Raw genomic sequence first — 22,310 nt, forward strand, 5'->3', positions numbered from 1 at the left:
CTCCCACCAGACCAGGTTGCCCAAAGCCCCATCCAGCCTGGTCTTGAACACCTCCAGGGATGGGGCATCCATAGCTGCTCTGGGTAACCTGTGCCAGTGCCTCACCAGCCTCTGAGTGAAGAATTTCCTCTTTATATCTAACCTAAATCTGCCCTCTTTTAGTTTAAAGCTTTTTCCCCCTGTTCTGTCACCACACTCCCTGATGAAGACTCTCTCCCCTGCTGTTCTATAGGCCCCTTTTAGGTACTGGAAGACCTCTATAAGGTCTCCCCAGAACCTTCTCTTCACCAGGCTGAACAAACCCAATTCCCTCACCCTGTCTTTGTAGATGAGGTGCTCCAGCCCTCTGACCATCTTTGTGACTCTCTTCTGGACTTGCTCTAGTATTTCCATGTCTTTCTTGTGCTGGGGTCCCCAGAGCTGAGTGCAGGACTCCAGGTAGGGTCTGACAAGAATTTTGTCAAGGACAGAAGGAACCTTCTCTTTCTTCTTGTTTACATCAAGTTTATCTAACTTTTAAGTGAGTTCTTCAACAGCCACCACTATGGTAGTATTTGAGCGCTCATTTACCAGTTTATGTGTTCTTAGGGAAGGATGGAAAGCGAGTACTCATAGTATATACATGTAAATGTCATCACACGAGTTTATCAAAATGCAGGAAAGGAAGGCTTAAGGAAGTCACCTGTGATCACACCAAAAGCCACTAGTAAAATATGGTAAATTAACACACTAGTGGTCCTAATTTATTATCTGAATCAGCAGCAGCCAGTCTTACCCTTAGTGAGTATTTTGCTGTCATTCAATTGAAGTTAATGCACTGCAAGTAAGAAAAACAAGCCATGGTGTATTAGATGTCTTTTAAGTAGTTTTTAAAGGAATACAACCTTTCTTTTGTACAAGTGGAGGGGCTCTTTAGCACAATGTTGACTTAGCAAGGCCAGTGCAGCACCTGAAGCAGGATGCCCTGCAGACTGAGACTGTGGGCTGGATTTGGCAGTGCCAGCTCACAGGCTTTTCTTCACCCTCTTCACCTTCAACTTCTGTGTATCTGGCAGCACACAGCCAAGATCTTGGCTTCCTGAATGATCTCAGACTGAAATCACAAAGTCCCCTGCAAAGGTTGTGTGATTAAATATCTAGTAGGACTACAATTCAGGAATATCTTGTTTTAAATTTGACTAAAAATTGTTCTATGTATTTATAGTTCCACTTTTTCATTTACAAACTGTGTCGTCATTTATGGTTAGCATGTACCAGATATCAATTACCCTGTCCAAACTCAGAAGGAAAGAGTACAACTTCCTCAGAGAGACCATGAATCTTGTAGGTTCATTTATCTTAGTTGAGGTTATGACTTTTAACATAATTATAGAGCCATACAGCCATAGGAACAGAATATTTCATTATAGATGTGGTGGCATTTCCATTTTGCTTGTTTAATTTGGAAAGTAAAGTGACGATTTTGCTCAGAAATAAAGTTGGTTGGTTTGAAATCCTGACACAAAGTTCAGTTTTTTTAATACCTATCCATATTCTTGAGCATAGATCTGGCCAATTTGTATACCTTTGGTAAGCCTAAGCACAGAGTGAATTGCAAAACAGTGGCACTAGGTTTTAGAGACAATCCCCATTACTGTGACACCATGGATCTGCTCCCAGGTAGCATCTGTATATCTGAGATCATTGCAGCCAAGGAAAAAGGTGAAGATATATTAGTCTTTGAACAGGCGATGCTCTCAAACTGAACACACCTTGCAATCAAATCCTTGTTCCACTTCATTTGAAGTAGGAACTTGGACCTAGTGTTTTATTCAGTAGGGCCCACCAACTTGGGTAGAAAACCAGGGTGAGCAGTGTTATGTGTTACAGCTCCAGGCTTATGGCTGAAAAATCTAAGTAGAGATTAAAGATAGTTAGGAACCAAATTTGGGATTTTGGTGCTTGTTGCTCTATGTGAAATTCATACTTTTGCAGATCTACTCCTGAGTTCAGTTTTAATACAGTTTGTAGATGCTTAGGCTTTGACTGCAAACGTCAGAACTTTAATCATAGGGAATGACTGAAGTACTGTGTAATATGGAGACAGGAAAGATCAGGCTCCAGCTAGTGATAATCTGTATGCAATTACAAACCTCCAGAATTACTTCTCAGATGTGGATTTCTTCTGCACAATGAGGAAAGATACAAAGCAGCCACATCCTCCCCAATACAAAGACAGTGTTTTGTGTTGTTTCTTCTTCAGCTGTGCTTCAGTTAGAAGAGCAGAGGAAATAGACCGTTATAATACTGACTAATAACAGTTTTATGACTAACAGCCATCCATTTAGTAACAGAGGTAACAGAGACTTTGCAATGCAAGAGCCAGTCATTTAATCATATACATACTCTATGTTAATTTTCACTTTTGTGCTTCATTTCTCCACTTTCATTCTGCACCTCAAAATCCACCACTTTTGAGCTGTATTTTATCTCAGGAGACGTGGATAACAATACTACCTTGGACATGTCAGGAGATATGATTCTCTCCACTCTCCTCCTCCTGACCCCATTCATTTAGTAATTCATCCTGCCTAAATGCTGGGAGCAGAAAATCAGACTAGTTACATGCAGGTGGTAGCGCATAAGCCCAGATTTAAAAAGTCAGGGATGATTTTCATACAGTGCAGTCTCACTTTGTAGCTACCACATGTTTTTTATGATACCCACATTCAATTATGAGCAATGAATGTTCTGCATCTAAAAGTAAACAAAATAATTCTTAGTTATTTCCTGTTCACTGTAGGTTGTGAAATGTCAGCATGTTAGAAACAAGCATAATTTGAGATGACATAGTGTGGGGTATTTGAAGCAACAAAGCCACAAGAAACACACATTTCCCTCTCCTTCCTCTTTAATATTCTAGATATGGAAATGAAAAAAAACACATCATGGCAGATTGTGTTGAATCAGAGCAGAGCTGTTTGGCTTGTCATCACCTCTGCTGAGCACAACCACTCTATGGGCGTTGTGCAGAGCAGAGATGGATACTCTTCTAAATGCAACATAAAAAACCAAAAAAAACAAAACTGTAATAGGTTTTGACCTTTTCAGGATCAAAATGCTTGTCTTTGGGCTCACTGGACAAACATATTTGGCTAAAATTCAATTGTGAGTACTTGTATCTCCGAGCATATAACCAAAGTATGTTAGCTTTTGAGCAAAAGAGAGGAAACAATAAACAGTTAGAAAGAGGGAGGGGGCAGCATCCTCACCAGAAGGGCAGGCAAGGGTGTGCACAGTGAGTCATTCCTCCTAACAGCAACATGTGTGCATATTTTCCTTAGCTGTTTCACTATTGTTCTTACACTCTTGCAGTTTAGCTTTTGCAGAGCTGAATGTACCAGGTAATAAGTGTCCAAAGCCTTTCAGAAGGCCTCAAAGCACTCCACAAAGGAATGTTGGATCTCATTTTCAGCGACACATATAGGAATGATTGTGCAATTATAACAATAACTTTCTCTTTGCAATTTGCTAATCCCAGCAAGTGAGGGCTTGTACTCACACAGACTATATTATCATAATTATAAGAGCGTGGATAATGTGTTATACTGATTTTCTGTCCAGTATCTTATGTAGATTCACTTATAGTGTTATGGAGGTATGTGATGCTGGCAGACACGTTCTTATGGACACAGATAATATGGGAAAAACAACAAGAGATAAGTAACTGCAGTGTATGACACAAAGCTGCTTACATCTGTATCCACACGGGGACAGTGCAGTTCTACCAGACAGGCAGCCTAACTGCTTTGCCCTAGAAAGGGTGGAGAATCTTCCTTCCCTTGTCCCTCCAAGCCTTGACGTAAACCGTACAGAGCTAGCTCTCCCCGAACGTCCTCCCAGGCATCAATTCACCGAGTGAAAAAATTGTGACTGTTTTGGGTAGATTAGATTTCTGCGAAAGTATTAAGTTTAGTTGTGCTATTGAGAGGTGCAACAAGACCTCAGACTGGAGGAAATTGCAGCAGTATGTCTGGTTAGTTGTGTTAGGTCAGTTCTTCACACTGTGTTTTGTTTCACCCCAGAAGAAATGTATTGCTTTACTCCTTTGTGAACTGTTTGTGCATGCAGGGAGGAGCTCAGTATTTAAATTCACAAGTTAAATCAGTGCCAACACAAAAAGAGCTGTAGAAAAGCATGGGGACTGTGAAAAGGCAAATCTATGCAAGCATTTTGGAGGTTAAATGGGTGACATTTTGAAAATTTTGTGAGACAAATTGGAAATGTATCTATCCCTTGCTCTTACATGTTTAACATTTTTTTTTGCATCGAGTGTCTTACCCACCCCTCAGACACTTATGCCCCCCAGCAGGGAGTTTTCAATCAAAGAAAAAATCCATGAAAAAGCTTTTTGTTAAACTTTTAAGCAGCTCTGTTCTCCTAAATAGCATGTAGTGTTCCACAGGAAGGCATTCTCAATTGGGCTGTAAGATGAGATCTATGTTAAATAAAGAGAAGTATTTGCCTCTATTCAAGCAAATATAAGAGACTGGTGCTTTCCTAAGATAGATAATGTGGTGTTGTTCTCTTCTCTTGGAGCTGATAGGTTTGCTCATGAGTCAATGTTGGCCATTAATGCAAGGGATATCAGGGTTAAAATCATACAGAAAGTGGAAAAACAGCCCGGTAAAAGGGTTGTTTCTGATTATTAAGAATGTAACTAATTCCTGAATCAAGCTACTCCTCTTCTCTTCAACTGTTTGCTGTGAGAATACCAACCCAAACAAGCCCCAGAAACTCTGACCTCCCTTATTTGTTGTCTTTGGTGACTTAATGCTAAAATGACTCATGGCATCTGAAGAGTCAAGGGATTGCCATCAATGTGAGCACTGTAAGGAACTGTAAGAGCAACTCCTTGCCCTGTGCACCCTGTGAACTTTTGTCCATGTGCCCTGTTCCAAAACAGAAGACTGCAGTGGGAATAAGGTATTTCATTCCTCGGGATACTGTAGGGTGAGCCTGGTGCAGAACCAGGGCAGCCTAGTATACCACAGGTATTATGTATCTCTTCCCTCTAGGGCAAAACGTGGTGCAATATCTTAGCCACACCATGCTACTCATCCTCTTTATGCTCCCTCCCAGGTGGCCTGGGGAAACATCACCTCACTCCAAATCTCCAGTTGGTATGGCACTGAGCAAAACTCCTGCATTTGGTGTCTGAGTGGATTTCTGTGCTGCCTCCAAATGAGGGTGAAGGGCAGCTGGAGGTGGGCTGTCCTCTGTGCTCCTCCTGGCCAGGGGGAAAGGGAGAGGGGCCTCACTCCATGCCGGAGACATCATTTCCTTCCTCACCACCACTGGTGTGAGAGAGACTGGTAAATTTGGGAAGATGGACATGGATCGTGGGCCTTACTTAGCAAAGAGATAATGGGAGCCAAGTCATGCTCTCTGGCCCATTGTGGAGGGTGCTGGTCATTGACTCATGAACTTTCATCCCACTAGATCCCAGTGGGGTTTGATCTCATTAGGACATTTTTATTTGGCTTATCAGGCCTGTGTCAGCTGTCCTGAGTGAAACATGGCCTTCTATAAACAATGTGGTCCATGCAGATACCTAAAGTTAGTGGAGTAGCTAGGAAGCAGACAAAAAATATGAGTTATTGTGACGGGCAGCTGGTGCTTTATCTAGGCTGGTGTCTTCAGGCCATGAAGCTGGAGGAGGCAGTCACCTTGCACAGTAACAGTGTCACAAATGATATGCCAGAACCCCATGCAATGCTGCAGATAGAAGAGCACTAATCACATCAGACTGGTGGGTGAACAGACCTGAAGTTATTTTTGAGGTTAAGATGTGAACATCACCCTGAAGACTAGTCCTCAGTTTAGTCTTTTCCTGGAAGCAGAAATGTATGCTCAACTATTTAGTGACCACATAGACTGTCCCTGGAACAACTGTGATGTTTAGGACACTACATCTTTGCATAAGTGAATTAGGATCAGTAAGGCTAATTATGTAAATAGCTAATTGCAGTTGAAGTCATCACAGTCACCTGCCTTTCAGACTTTCAAGAGCTTCTTGAAGTGTATTCCTATATACTGCAGAAGAAAGCTTGCTTCAGATGTGCTGCACCAAATCTGCATGTAGAAAAGTGCTCTTTCTGGATGTGAAATACAGAAAGTTTGAGTACTGTCTGGTATGGATAGCATAGGAACTACATTTAATGGTAGTGGAATGTTTTCTACTTTTTTTGCAGAGTTTCATTTCAGCCCAAATGGGGTTTCATATAGCGCAAAGCTAGCCCAGGCTGTTTTATGTTCCAATAAAGCAGGGCTCTGATGGACTGTTTTCCACCAACCCTGCAGAAGAGGAACTCTGATTAAATTTGAGCTCTTTGATTGCTTTAAAAGGAGCTCTGATTTAGAAGAATGTTACTTGTATAAGAAAGAACATGCTAGTCCTTAAGTAGATCAAAACTTTATGACAGGAGGGCTGCCTGGTATTCTTAAATAAATTTGAAAGCTATTTTAATCTGTCATCTTAAGCTTACAGCTACACATTTATGCAGTGAGTGTTTAATGAGTACTACACGATAAGGGATACTAGCATTAGAACAGAATGATTTAATTGACTGTGTCTTTTTTACTTTATTGAAAACATGAACCCAAACTCACTGTAAATGGCTAATTTACAATAAGTTACTACTTTTCAGGACCAAAATACCCTTGCAACATTAACAGATGAAGTTTCCAAAATAGACAAGCAGCTAAAAGGGATACTGACACTTGTCAAACCTGGTCTATTCATGCTGCTAGTGAGTGGAGTTTCATGGGGATGAACTTACACTAGCATTTCTCCCTTGATTTTCCCAGATATTCCCCAGAGTCCTCAGCCTCTCCTCACAGGACATGCCTTCCAGCCCTGCTACCACCTTTGTTACCTTCCTCTGGATGCTTTCAAGGACCTTAACATCCTTTTTGTATTGTGGAGCCCAGAGCTGCACAGAATATTCAAGGTGAGGCTGCACCAGCACCAAATAAACTGGGAGAATCATCTCTTCTGACTGGCTGGTTATACTGTGGTTAATGCACCCCAAAACGCAGTTTGTCTGTCAGGGCATGCTGCTGGCTCACATGGAGCCTGCTGTTGACCAGCATCCTCAGGTCCCTTTCTGCCGAGCTGCTCCCCAGCCTCTTGTCTTCCAGTTTGTACTTGCATCTGGCAGACATTCTAGAGTCCCAGAACCAGTCTCTCAGAAGATGTTTGCTGAATTTTAGAAGTTATATCTTGTCATCAGATATATTTTGAAGTTTGCCTGGAGAAGGCAGTAATTTGAAGTTGTTTGTAAACCAAATATACAGGTCACAGGCCTTAGATTTGCAGGAAGAGATTTTGCATACCACTGGTCAGGACATTGCATGAGGAGGAAAAGCAAAGAAAGTGAGTCTTATCAAAGTAATTATCACTTTTCTATCAGGATAAACATTGTTCTTGAGAAGCTAAATGTAGTTTGATATGCTGGGTACTTTAATAATAGAGTAATTAAAATGAAAGTCCTTTCAGATTTTATTACTACTATTATTATTTGTTTATTTTCATGGGCAACAGAGGAGCCAGGTTTATCATACATACTGTAATTTGCTAATCCAGTCTGGAGGAAAGCAGAAGAGATGCTAGAATGAAGATGCCAATCTAGATCAAATATTTGTGCCAAGGCAGGAAAATTACTTGGATTCTTTTGACAATTGTTGTCAGAGGCAGAATCTGTGAAGTCTACAGGCCTGGTGGAATTGGTACTGCTCCCAGACAGCGCTTTGCTCACAGGTGAGTACCTGCAGGTGCTTGTGCTGCACATTATGGTGAAATCATGGTTGGTCTCGTGGCTGCTACAGGGCTCAATGGTGAGAGCAAGCCTCTGGGCTGCAGACTCTGTTCATTTCTGTGAGGAACCCTGTACTGCTGGATGTTGGCAATGGCAGAAGTGGCTTTTTCTTGATTGGATCTAGCACAACATAGCAGTTTATGGTATCACATACTAGTCTCTACCTCATGTGCTGGGGCAGAACTGTAACAATTTTCAACCAGCATTTTCACAAGATAATGAAAGAAAAACATGGGGAAACCTAAAGGACTGTGAAACTGACCCTATCACCAGAGCCCATCACACTCCAAGGTGCTTATTATGTCCAAAGAGATACTTCAGACTCAGGACACTTCAACTTTTAAATCTTGTCTCAGTTTATCTGTTTTGACAAAATGGTGCCTGTTGTGCTCCAGAGCAGAGGAAAAGCACCAAGGGGGTGGGTCCTGCATTTACAAGATCCCCAGAATACTGGTGCTGAAAGAAACAAGAACACCATCTTGATGAACTTCAGACACTGAAAAATAACATGAGCTTCCAATGTGTGCTTGTTCCACAAGTGACTTTCTTGTGAAACCACACCTTTGCTTTTTTGTCCTATAAGTAGTCTCCTTGCCTATGCTGCTGTTCCACTGTCAGCTATGCAGTAATGACAGAAGTATTGGCCCCAGCAGGATGATTTAATCTGCTCCCCAGAATTACAGATACTTCCAGTGGGACATACAGAAGCTTTGGAGAGGGCTCAGAAAAGAGACAGAAGTACCTATCTGCAATAAATAAATAAAGACGAGGAAGTAAGCAAGCGACTCTGCAGCTCTAGAGAGAGTAAGTACATCCAAATATCACATACTTAGAGGCAAAGTGGACCTTGACCACTAAATTCAACAGGCTATTTAGAGCATCTCTGATAGAAACCAGCAAGGGCAACCAAACTCCTACAACAACCAATTTCTCTCCTTTCCTGAACACAGTTTATTGCCCCAAGCTGTGTGTGGTGATTACCTAATGACAGGAGGCAGGTAGCCCTGCAGTTCCTGACCTTTTGTCACTTAAAATGTTTTATTCTCTCCCTTGAAAGCCTGACCAATTGAAAAAGTGTGAAGCTGAGATACAGAGACTGTTTTGGCTGTGTTGACCTAGAAAATAGAAGATTGCAGGAAGATTAGACATTTTTAGACATTTTTTTAGACATTTATTTACTACTGTCTGATGAAAAATTATGTTGATATTTCTGTACACGGACGTTCTGTGATTTCAGCTTGAATCTGCATTTGCATGTAGGGTTTTTTATTTCCCAGGTGTCTGTGGTGTTTTCTGTTTTGCTTTAGTTGTGGTTTTGAGAGATATAAGAAAATTAAAGTGGCACATAATTTCCCTCTTAAGTGATACTTAAGAATGTGTTTGGCACCACAACAATATGGACAAAATGTACCCTCACATAAGAAAAGAAAATGATGCATTCTTCTCTAAATTCAAGATCAAGTGAAAAACACATGCCCAACTAATTAACAGTTTTACAGTTGGTTTTTCTGCTGTTGGCTTCGGTATACAACTGTGAATAAAATACAAGATAAATAGATAGACTGTTTCTTTGCTTCCTTATCAAATAAAATGTGCCTTAAAAAGTTTTCAGATAAATTCTAATCTAGGCGCTAAAAATATTAAAATCTGTTTTGTGCTAGGGATTTTTTTTTTTTTCCCGTGAACACCAATGCTTGTGTTATAGTGTGGATGACAGCACATCTATTTTTCAGGGTCTTTCAGGCCACTTTACTAGCAATGTTCATTACTGCATGATATTTAACTCTATGTGCTGAAACACACTGTCTGCTTTTTTTTTTTTTTTATTATTTTTTTGCCAGGGATTGTCAAATGGACAGTTTTGAAATGAAAATAAGCTATTTCAAAGTATGAAAAGCTGTCCTTGACAGTATGGCAATTTTTATTTTGAAGCATTTTTAAGGTTTCCGTGTTTCAGAGAAGAAGCTTTGAAATCTGGTAGGAGTTAGTTTATTTTTATTTTTATTTATTTATTTATTTTTATTTTACACAGTTCTTGTGCTGCTTCTGTTTTCAGGACAATTTATCTTAACAAGAACAAGCTTATTATCCTCAGTTTATGTTAAAATTGTGTATCCAAGATGGGCAACAGTAAAAACCCTAGATCTGGTTCTTACTGAATTTGAGGGAAAGAAGAGTACTGTGAATAAACACCTTACCATCACCATAAAGCTGCAAAGCATGCTGCTGGTGTGTGTTAATGTTGAAGCACTTTACAACACTTGTACTATAGCTACACTTTGACAGTTTTTATTTCTAAGGAGAAGTAAATCATTATTCCTAGTAGAAAAATTAGTTACTATTATGTTTCAAACCCTTTACCTGCCTACCCTTCCACCTCTAGAGTAGATGAATTTAAAGAAGTATGTGAGCAGAAATAAAAGATGTAAAATGACTTGCTGAAGGCCATGAAGAAATTAAGTGGCAAGCTGGAATGAGATTCATTAATTTATAGCTGTGGCTCAGTGCTTTGCAAAGGAGACCATGCCACTTCTTGCTGAACGCTATTGTGACATGTTGTCCTGTTTGGTGAGTAGGTTTGAAATACTGGGAATGGGTTTCTTAAGCAGATGCAATATTCATGAAATGTTGTTTGCTGTGTGTTTCTGTAAAACATAAATCCTAGAGCAGATAATTGTTCAAATATTACTTTCTGCTAGCTGGAGGATTTGTTGTTGTTGTTGTTAGCACAGGAACCTGGAAAAAGCTTGTGTTTGAAGGGATTTTTGTTTTCCTTCTCCTGATAAGACAAAATGGAATGAAGGACTTTGATGTCACCTAGGATTTACATAATTCCTCCCTCACCAGTAAATATTAACAGATGACAACTTGGAGTGCTATCTACTTCAGTTCTTGCATCTGTGTATCTGTGCCTCTCCTGTCATGAAGCTCAGCTATTCAGGTTATGGATATTTTAATGTGAATGTTGTATTTGCAAATGCATGTGAAATAGAAAAGTACCGTGTGAACTTAGCATTCAAAATAATGTAGCTAGCATATAAAATAACTGGGAATTACTATTCATGTTCAAATAAAATGGAAAGACAGATCCCCTATAATCCAAACAAAAGATAAATTACATTGGTTTTAAGTATGAATTCAAAGTCTTGGTGGCTTTCTAGAAAACAGAAACATCCTGGTAACATGACAGATTAGGTTTGCTTTTAAAACTGTTGATTTTTGACAAGATCAATGAGTTGATACAAGTTTTTCAAACATGAGGGTGGCTGAAATGAAAATGTTTGAGATCTGACAGTGAGTCTGGCTATCTTTATGTGACTTCTCTTGAGAATTTTGTCTGTTTTAGCTGAAATGTTAACACTACTTTCAGAAAAGACATCTTATTTATGTCAAACCCAACAGCAAATCAGGAGAATAGATTTCAAAATAGGTATGGTAATATAAAGCAAATCAGTGATAGTTCACTGCAATCCCTTGTACTGTTCATATAACTTCACACCAGATTTAACCAGCTCTTGTGATGTTTTGGAGTCTCATTTCATGTAGCTAAACTTGTATTTGGAGGCCTTTAACTTCACAAGGTGTGGAGAGAAGACAAAGATGCTGTTTGACATGTCCCACAAGCAGCTTTGGGCAGCAGGATGTTGTTTCTAGAAGGTGTGTTATTCTTGAAAACTTCTGTAACACCACAATCTGAAAGGTGTTTCTGGGGAAGAGCTGTTCTGGTCCTGTTAACAGAATCACAGACTTATGGGAATGGTTAAAGTTGGCAGAGACATCTGGCAGCCACCTGTTCCAACCCCCTGCCCAAGCAGGGACACTTAAACCATGTCCAGACAGCTTCTGAGGATGCTCCATCACACACTCAGTAGAGAAATGCTTTCTTCAGACAAATGGTTTTGTGTTCCAGTTTGTGTCCATTGCCTCTTGTCCTGGCACTGAACAATGGCCTTCATAAGGCATGTCAGTCCAATAGCTTGTGAACTTTTATTCACTGACAAGACCTGCATATTAAATACATTTTAATGACATGCTCCTGCGTGGGCTCCTCTCCACGGGCTGCAGCTCCTGCCTGGGGCCTGCTCCTGCGGGGGCTCTCCATGGGCCGCAGCCTCCTCCAGGCCACATCCACCTACTCCACCGGGGGCTCCTCCACCCATGGGGGGGCTGCAGCGTGGAGATCTGCTCCATGTGGGACCCATGGGCTGCAGGGGGACAGCCTGCTCCACCAGGGGCCTCTCCCTGCACAGGCCACAGGGGTACTGCTGCTGCCTGCCTGCAGCACCTCCTGCCCTCCTCCTGCGCTCACCTGGGGGCTGCAGTGCTGCTTCTCACCACTCTCTCCCAGCTGCTGGAGCACAGCAGCTTTTTTTTTTTTTTTTTTCCTTTTCTTCAGTCTGCTCTCCCAGTGGCCCAACCAGCCTCGTTCCCTGGCTCATCTCTGGCCAGTGGTGGGTCCCTTTTTGAGCAGCTGGAGCTGGCTCTGATCTGACACGGGGCAGTTGCTGGGCTCTGCTCACAGAGGCCACGACTGCAGCCCCCCCACTAGAAAACCTTGCCTTGCAAACCCAATACAGAGCTCAGTTGCTCACTTCTTCCATACTGGGGCCTTCATGAAGATATTGGTGCTTGATACCATTCGAACATACTTGCATCTCTCTACATCTATCACAGTGGCAGCACAATGCCACCTGCTCTTGACAGCATGCTCACAGCACAGCTGGGACCATGGTACCATGGGACCATGGTACCCATAGGACCATGGCCCTGTGTTTGGGTGCAGATGTGGGGCAATGTACTTGCTACCCAAATGGGTAGCCTGGTTCAAGGTGCCTGTGGGGGTTAATGTGCAACCAGGCTGGATGGCCTTTGCTTGGACAGAATAGGGAAAAGAAACATGAATCTCCTTTTCAGTCATTTTCTGCTGCTTTCAGCTCCAGCCACTTGTGGACCAGCACTTTAAGGAGCAGCTGAGCCTGCCAGTGGCATGGGTGCCTGTGTCCCACCTGCCCAGTGTTAGCAGGAGAAAAAGCCAAGAAGACTGAAACCAGTAGTTATTTGGCAGCACAGACACAGATAAGGATCTCATCAATGACAAAAGAAAAAAAAAGTAAATTACAAAACTAGCAGACAGGTTCATACCCAGCCCTAGAGTTGCTGATTAATTCGGATAAATCCCTACTCTTTAAAGCTGTTACGTGTCTCTATGCAACTGCTGAAACCAAGGTATATTTTAATGATTGGACCTGATGATCTTAGAGGTCTTTTCCAACCTAAATGATTGCATGATTGCATAATTCTATGTGCCTGTTTTAAAAAGACAAAAGATGAATCCACAGAATACACACAGAAATAATGCTTAGTTGTGATGATGATGAGACTTGTGATGATGAATGGGATTGCTCTGTGCACTTCTACCTGTTCTTACATATTTAATAAAACCTGTCTAGAGCCTTTTTTCTGCTAAGTGCTGTGTAGGTTTTACACTGTCCTTCTGTCAGGTCAATACGTGAATTCTACAGATGGGGAAACTGAGACAAATTTCACATTCACCTGAACAAACCAGTGCTGTAACAAAGGTTTCTCAAGTAAGCAGCAACTTCTCCTGTGGGCAAGGGCTCTGTTCCTGTACCAGGACCTTCTTCAGCAATGCATGGGAAATGTGGGATGTCAGGATGCCTTTTCCCTGTAACGCCCTGGGAAACCATGGGTACTTCAAGCAATCAGAGGAAGCTGTCCTGTCCGGGGGAAAAAAAAAAAAAAAAAAAAAAAAAAGTATATGCTGGAAGAATAGGGAATCAGGGTCTATGTTTGTGCTGGTGGACATAAGCTTCTTCTCTGCCTATAGGGCTCCATTGGTGAGATCTGAGAGATAACTTTGCTAGGGTACAGCTTCCTTGTCCCCACATGGTGTGTGGCCACGTCTTGGCTGTCCTCCAGATCACCACTGAAGCCTGCTTGCCTGTGTAGGCAGGTGTTCCCAGAAAAATCCTGGGGTTTGTAGCTAAATCTGCTTTTCAGCTTTGTGATATTTTTTGTCCTGTAATTGAAAGTGTGATTGCAGCATGTGCAGTTGTACGTGAGCTTGCTTTAATTTAACTAACCTGGATATTAATAGCTACAAAATTGTACTCTGAGCTATAGACATCCTCCAGGGAACCTGACAGATTACACAGTATTGAAATGTATGTAGGAGTGTGTCTGTGCTTCTTACTCCACTGATGATAGCTTAAGTGTAAGTGCTGCAGTTGTGTCTCCAGCTGGGGAATAAGCATTGCCTTAGTCTGATCAGGGTCTTTGTCTGTTAACAGTAATACATAGGTTATCCTTATTTCTTAAGTGAAGTATAGTGGATTTATTATGTGAAGGTATGCAAGACACAGATTCCTGATGGCTCTTTAACAGGAGATGTTTATTGCCCTTTTTCACTATTACATAGACTTTCCCTGTAGCCCCACATGCTGTCCACACACCCGAATCTGTCATACAACTGGTTAGAGACCCTCCGACACGCGCCTGGAGCCAGCCAGCAATTGGCCACTGCCCAAAGCTCATCTTTAGCACGGTAGCCAATTTACTTTATCTCAACCTTGCTCAATTTTTTGTTTCTACCACTTGTTTCCTCATCATCTCTGATTCAGGGATGTGTGAAACAACATGAAGCCACCTGCAAATTCCTTTCCCACAATTATGTACATGGTTTTATACAGTAGACAGGAGCTCAGGCTAATAGAATCACAGAATAGCTTGGGTTGGAAGGGACCCTTAAAGATCATCAAGTCCAGCCCCCCTGCCATGAGAGATTATCAGAAGCAAAACTGACAGCTATAGGCTTTTCAATGTCCTTGCCTACACTATTTGCATCTTGATAGTTGAGACTTTTGAATCTGATACACAGCTCTCTGACGTCATGGAAGAGAGCAGAGGATGGGCTTGATGTGCTACTGATGGCCAGTGATGCTATGGGAACACTGGGGTGAGAAAATGTGTTTTGTCTCTAATGTTTTCATGCACTGGGTATATGACATTGCTGTTTTTGAGAGGGGCTTAGAGGTACAAATGCTTGCCTGTGATTTGCCAGTAGGGAACAGGCTCACTTCATCAGGCAAACAGGCATTACTTGCAAATGCATGGTGTTGCAAGAAGTACAAAATTACTCTTAAATTATATACAATATTTATATTTGGATTTGTACCTCTAGTAAGAAGAGACTGATCCCTTGATTTAAAATATTGTCTGTATTTTACTTTTTTTTCTGTGTCTTCAGGGTTGAACTTCACTTTGTTCATCCCACTCCTGTTTTTGTCTTTTTGGAAATTAAGCATGATAGCCAAGTAAGAAAAAGCAATGGTCTGTATATTCTGAACCATCTGTTCCTCCTTTCTAACACAGCATTTTTTTTTTTTCACTGTTTTTATAATTATTATTCTGGATATATTTGTCCAATACTAAATTTCTAGTACACAGACAGGAAGAAAAAGTAAATGAGAAATCTAAAGTTCTTGTGGGTGTCAAAGATCATGCATATAGAAACATTTCTGAGCCCAGATGTACATCACAGAATCACAGAATATCCTGAGTTGGAAGGAGTTCACATGGATCATTAGGTCCAACTCTTGGCTCCACACAGAACCACCCAAAAATTAGACCCTATATCTGAGAGCATTGTCCAAACGCTTGTGGAACTCCAGCAGGCTCTATACCATAAACACTGCCCTGGGGAGCCTTTCCCAGTGCTCAACCACCCTCTGTGTGAAGACCCTTTTCCTAACACCCAGCCTGACCCTCCATGTCAGCTCCATGTCATTCCCTTGGGTCCAGTCACTGTCCCTAGGGAGCAGAGCTCAGTGCCTGCCCCTCCTCTCTTGCTCTAAAATGTACCTTGCTCTACCCAAGTAGTGACTTGACTAACCCTTTACTATTACTATTTTCTATAACAGCCTTCATTCCTATGTTTTCAAGCTAAGCAATTTGTTAAAACTGTCATCGTTTTTGAGTAAAAGTTTCATGCTTGGTGTATTTGTGCGACAAACTATGGGATAATTTACTTAAATAGGAAAGCAGTTGACAGGTAAAGTTTTGTGGCAAATGAGAGACATTATTCTATGAATGAGAGAGGCTTTCAGCAGAAACATGTTTACATCAATGCTCCCTATTGCTAAAGGCATTCGTCCCCTTCTGTGAAAGGAAACACCAGCCCTCCCTGCTTTATTTTCTTGAAGTTTAATGTAAATGGAAAAGGAAACGTCTAAGTGATCAACTCTTCCCTGTGGAACACAATTTGCTGTGCTTTCCTCTGGAAGGACTAGGAGGAGGTGAGCCAGGGGCACAGCAATGGTCGCAGTCATGAGTGAGCTGATGGAGAACACAATCCAGATTTCTGTTCAAAGCACATGAATATGGAAATAAGATATAATGAATGAAGACCTGTTTGCATGGTCTGTGAAATACTGCAGCAACTGGACCCTTTTTTATTCACATTGAGTTACTCCACTGGTAAAATTTAGGGCAAGAAATTTAAGCTAAGTGCCCAGGGTAGATTTCCAAAACGAGTATACATGATACAACTAATTAGATAAATCAAAATATATGTATGTGGACATAAAAGTGACCTTTTTTTGGTAATATTTGCTGGAGTCAGTTGTTTCTTTAACGTGTTTTCCTCTTCCATCTCCATCTGATGCCATCTGTTGCCTATTTTATGTGTGAGTTTGATTTTTGAACCACTTCAGGCTGTTCTACATATGCAGAATAATAGAGCAAAACAAAGTTATTGCCTTTTACTGTTGGTAAAATTGTTCTCTGGCAGTAATATTCATTTTTTTTTTTCAGTCAAATCCAGTTTTTTACTAGAGTCAAGAGGTTTGTGGAGCAGGAAGCCTTGCTGGTGTCTTCCTTTTGGTAAGTAGCACTTGGAGCCTCAATAAAGGTTCCAATTAAAGGAAAAAAACAAACTGTGCTTTCCTTTTATGCCACATCAGTAACTCTTTCTAGTACAATATTTTACAAAGAGAGGGCCATGTGCTAGGATAACCTCAACATTTAGAGTACACATGCTGTTGATGGGTTAAAGATGATGGGAAATGAACTTCTCATTCAGTTTAATTGCAAATTTTGGAAGCACTACAGTACAACTCCCTACTTTTTGTGACTGTGACTCCCTTTTTATGTAGTCCTGTATCGTTATGAAAAATGTTGTAAGCAAAAATGTGCATTTAAGCTGTTTTAAGGATACTTAATATTGGGCTTAAAAAATTGTAAATTTCACTGAAAATTAATTGCATTTTCTCACTATACTTAGCTTTATTTATTACCTGCTCTTAATGTTAGGGTATAGTAGCCAAAAGTAGCAAAGTAATACTAAGGAGTCATTGGTCAACTCTGTGACTGGCAATCTTACCATAGATGATACGTGCAACATTACCAAATCTACTTTTAAAAGTCTCTGTGTTTTAAATGTTCTTTTCACTTTTTTATTTTTATTTTTTTTATTTTTATTTTTTTTCTTTTACTTGCCTGACAGAATGAAATATTTTGTCTCTATCATAGCAAAACAATATTGTATGCAGTTTCCTTATGTAAAATGTATGAGCATCCCAAACTAACAACTGTCATTTTATGTCACTGTTTTCATAAGGAAAATAGGACAGATGCAAGTTTTTTGAAGAAAAAAGATGACTGTCACTTTTACCATGTTACTGCATTAACATTATTTTTTTAAGATTCTAATGTGAACAATTACTCTTATATTTATTGCTAATTTTTTTAATTTCCTTCATTATTTTCTGTTTTTCTAAAGCATCCTGAGGTGACTCTTTTACTCTTCAGTTTTAGGTTTTCACCTACTACTACCCGTTTTCTTTCAAGCCACCTCATCCCCTTTAAACTCTAATTACTGCAATTTTCTGTGTACCTCTCCTTGGACTCTTGCTCTTCATTACCAATATTAGTGCCTCATTGAAATTTCTGAAATTTAAAACTGCAGTTTCTAAAGAAACCCCATATGTGGTGCATGAATGCCCAACACGCTGTATCGTTGTCGCACCCAAGTGAAATATGGGACTGATGTCACTGTGTTACCGATATGACGTCCTTAAGGTTTGCCAAAAGTGCTTTTCCCAAAGCCTTGAGCTGTGGCCACCTGGATTTCATTGTGGTGAATTGTGAATCATCATTGTCCTTCCAATGCCAGGCTGAGCGATATCTTGAAAGAAATCAAAGGGGAGGAATCATTCAAAAATCATTCAAAAATAAACCAACCAACCACAACCAACAAATTTCTAAGACTAGATTTCTGAAATTATTTAGTGAGACAATGCTGAAAATAAAAAACAGATTGACATCTTTCTTGTGCTGGGCACTCCAGACCTGGACGCAGCACTCCAACTAAGGCCTTAAAATGGCAGAGCAGCTCTGTCAGTGCAGCCCAGGACACAATTGGCCTTCTGGGCTGCAAGACCACACTTCTGGCTCATGTCGAGCTTTTTGTCCACCAGAACCCTGAGGTCCTTCTCCACAGGGCTGCTCTCAGTGAGTTCTTCTCCCAGTCTGTGCTTATGTCTGGGATTGCCTCAACCCAGGTGCAGCACCTTGCACTTGGACTTGTTGAACCTTATTAGGTTCATGTGGGCCTCCAGCCTGTCCAGGTCTGTTTGGATGGCATCCCTTCCTTCTGTTGTGTCAACTGCAAAGACACTGTGGATGTGACTGAATGTGATCGAGTGGCTTGCTCCTTTATAAAAATTGCTTTCATTAATTGCTGGGACTTTTAGGATCAGACTGTTAGTTTTTTTGTCAATTTGTGTATGTGCCTCCAGGCTTTTCACCTAAACTCCAGCTGCCTTTTGTATTATCCCGTTACCAGTGTGAGTTGTTCGAATGGAAAAACACACGCTGTCTCAATACTCTCAGGTTTGACAGCTCTGTGTTCGGAGCTTTCCACAGACACAGAACCTCTGTTAGATTTAAAGAAGGGTTAGTATTTGGGTTGAATGGCATCAAGGAATAGGAAATACTTGCCTTTCCCTACAGACTTGTTATCAGAATTGTGCATGGGGAGCAGGCAGAGCAGCCTAGGATGTGTATTATAGCTGTCAATGCATCACATAAGGTGGTCTTAGCTAGGAAGCATAGACAGATACACAAAACTGGAAGAAGAAATTAATGTGGGATTCCTTGCTAAGGAATCTTCCGAGATCATTGCAGAGGAGGAACCATGTTATTCTCAGATGGAGTTTTTTTCACTTTAAGTAAAACAAGTAATTTTTCCTTCTTTGGAAGATTTTACTTCTTTTGAAATACATTACATCTTCACATCTTTTTTTTTTTTTTTTTTTTTTTTTTTTCTTCTTCTAAATGAGTCTATGTGTAGGGGTCTCTGCAAATGCAGCCTGGTACCGTCACACAAAACATTGGAGAGCCACACAATGACTTTTCCTGGGGCAATTCATTTGCCTCAAAGAGGTCTGAGAGACAGATAAAGAGATAGAGAGAAAGGCAGAAAAATGACTGTATATTTTGGTTTTCATTATTTTTCTTCAGTCTCATTGTAAGGGGAAAACCCAGCAACAACCCTTTTTTCTTTGTATTCTTGCCCATGTTACTTTCAGTTATTTATTCTTTGTTTTGAACAAGAAACAAACAAACAGTCAAAATTAAGCTGTTATTGCATCAAAGGCCTGGCTAGTTGACAATTTATTTATTAACAAGCGGTACTTATTTTAATTATGATCCAAATCCTAACTGTCTATGCCACATTCCTAATTACTATTCTGGTTTATAGCTGTGGTAAATTTCACAAAGGAATTTTAATTAAAAAGATGTTTGAACAGTGAGTAGGTTTGTTTGCTTGTTATTTCAGATAACTAATACTGCAGTGTGGTCTGATGACGTTTATTGGACTATTATTTGTGAAAGATGGTCCCACTGGAACTTTGGGGTTTCAGATCTTCAGGTGCAAATTCAAGATTATACTAGTCCTTCACACTAAGAACTGCAAGATGACAGTGGTAGTAATATGAATGTTTATGCTGGTGTGTATGATAAGGTATTCCTGATAATTCAAGACAGCATGGTTGTGAGATGCAAGATGCATTGGATTTAACTTACAAATCTTTTTATGAAATAAGGGAACCAGTCAACTAGTTACTGCTGTATGAAAAATGTAAAAAAAAAATAAAAATTTTAAAAGAGGCACCTTTCAGATGAACATAGATAAAACAGTTCACTAAACAATGGATGATGACACATAGCTGCAAATTATAACAAGCAAAAGCAAGATGAGCTTTCTGCAGAAGACAAGGAACAAGGAAGAAAGTCAGGGGAATTTTGCTTTTTCTGACTTCTCTGCTTTTTCTTCCCAGAGACATACAGAATAGCTGTGGAGAGTTCTTTAGCCCTATATCTCTAAACATCTTATGTTGACTTGTTTTACCAAAGATAAAGATGATGAACAGCCATCAAAGATTATGAAAAAGTGTAATTGGATTATTACTCATGAATAAAATTTTAGAGTTAGAATGAATGTTCCAAGTGTTTCTTCAGTGGTGGGCTTGTTAATTCCTTGCTTGGGAGTAAATATACACTTTCCCAGCTAAGAGGAGAAGCAATCAAGAGAAAGGAAACAAAAATGAACTTTACACACAAACATTCCATGTGTTTTGCTCTTAACTGATGCTAAATGCTCTCTGGGAAATACCATATCCTCTTAAATGGTAACTATATTAGATGTTAACCACAAAATTGTCTTTTCTTTGCATTGTAATACCCCACATAGTAACAGCTAATGCAATGAGGAGAATTAAACTGTCTAGAACTACTCATTATTCCCGTATTCACTAATGATTTCTATTTCTTCCTCTCCCATCTTCAGGGCTGTTCCTGCTCTGCCTTCCACAGGAGGCATCTGTAAGCTCTTCCAGGACAGCTCAAATGCACCTTGCTCAGCAGGCTGGTCTGGTCTGGTCACCCATCTGTGGCTGTTCCACTCCCATCAGTGGAATGACTGTCCATGTCCTCCTGTGAATGAGGTGGTAGGTGACTGGTGAGTTGGTGCTGTGGATACAAGGAAATGCAGTTTTGATACCTATGCAGTATGGCTCTCAGACTGGCTGCATCTTGCAGCACTGTTCTTTAGCAGGTTTGATCATCCGGCATCAATGTTAATCTACCCTGGCACAGGGAATAGTGCCAGAATTGTAAATAAAATCATATTACTTACAAGAATTCTAGAAAACTGTTTTTGCATGTGTGTAGGCCACATTGGTCTTGGTGGAGCAGTAGTTAGGTGTCTCCAATAGCCTGCACACTCAGACAAGACATTAGGGACCTGGTATCAATCCTGGGTCACCCCATTGTTTCTTGAATAACCTAGGGCAGGTCATGGTCTCTTTGTGCCTTGTGTGCTCTTTTCGGAAGTGCTGCAAATTGTCCATACCTTAGCTCATATGAGGCATTAGATTTGTTGACCTGTTTGCTGAGACTGGCATTGTTTCCTGCATTTTCGTGATGTACACTAATCTCAATGAAATCAATTATTCTGTGGGGCCTCCAGGGACTGATGCCCTCTTTTAATGCTCCTATCAACAGCATCAGCTAAATACTGGCAAAATATCTCAAACAGGTATTTTAGAGTGCTTTAATGGTCAGTTCAGGGAGAAGGTTTCCCACTTCATCTTCAAAAGCAAGGATAAAGCAGGTTAACTTGATCACAGATATTCATGTAAGAAAATACCTACGTTAGTAAAACAAACACATGACAAATGCATCTAATTATAGGCTAAGATGATGCCAGTTTTGCAGTTTCAGGCTTCTTGGATGTTGGTGCCTTTGTCCATAAAAGAAGACAGAAGAGTTTTTCTGAACTAAAAGTTTGTTTCCCACATATGGTTACAATTGGAAACATGTCTGAAGTCCTTCAAAATTGTTGGTACTGGCCTCTCTGAAATACCACTAGATAAAAAAAGAAAAGCTGCATGAATTGTACAGTGCTGCAATAATTCTGTAATAAGAAGATAGACTGGGGCAAACTGTATAGTTTCCCTTTGATTTCAACATATTCATTAACCTTTTTTTTTTTTTTTTTTTTTTTTTTGGGGGGTGGGGGGGCAGTGGAGGGGTGGGAAGAAGGCTGGGGCAGAGGGGAGGAAAGAGGAATAAGAAATTCTTTAAGCAGGGGCAATTGTAAGGATCTCAAAAGTCTTTAAACTAGGCTTAGTCTATTTGAACGTTTTTCTTGGGTTGAAAGAAGAGCTGGATGCTATGAGGAAATAGCATAGGTTTATCTTTTGGGGGAAAATAGGTGGTTTTGTTGAGAACTAGGGGAAATTCTCAAATAAGAGAGGAGATGCTTTCCATAGCTTACCTAAGACAAAGAAACATAGTGAGTAGATTTACCCCTAGTATTTCTTTTTACTAGAACTGGAAAGTATCAGTTTTTTTGAGGGACCTCTT

The sequence above is a fragment of the Aythya fuligula genome, chromosome Z, assembly GCF_009819795.1.
Source record: "Aythya fuligula isolate bAytFul2 chromosome Z, bAytFul2.pri, whole genome shotgun sequence".
Classification (NCBI taxonomy): domain Eukaryota; kingdom Metazoa; phylum Chordata; class Aves; order Anseriformes; family Anatidae; genus Aythya; species Aythya fuligula.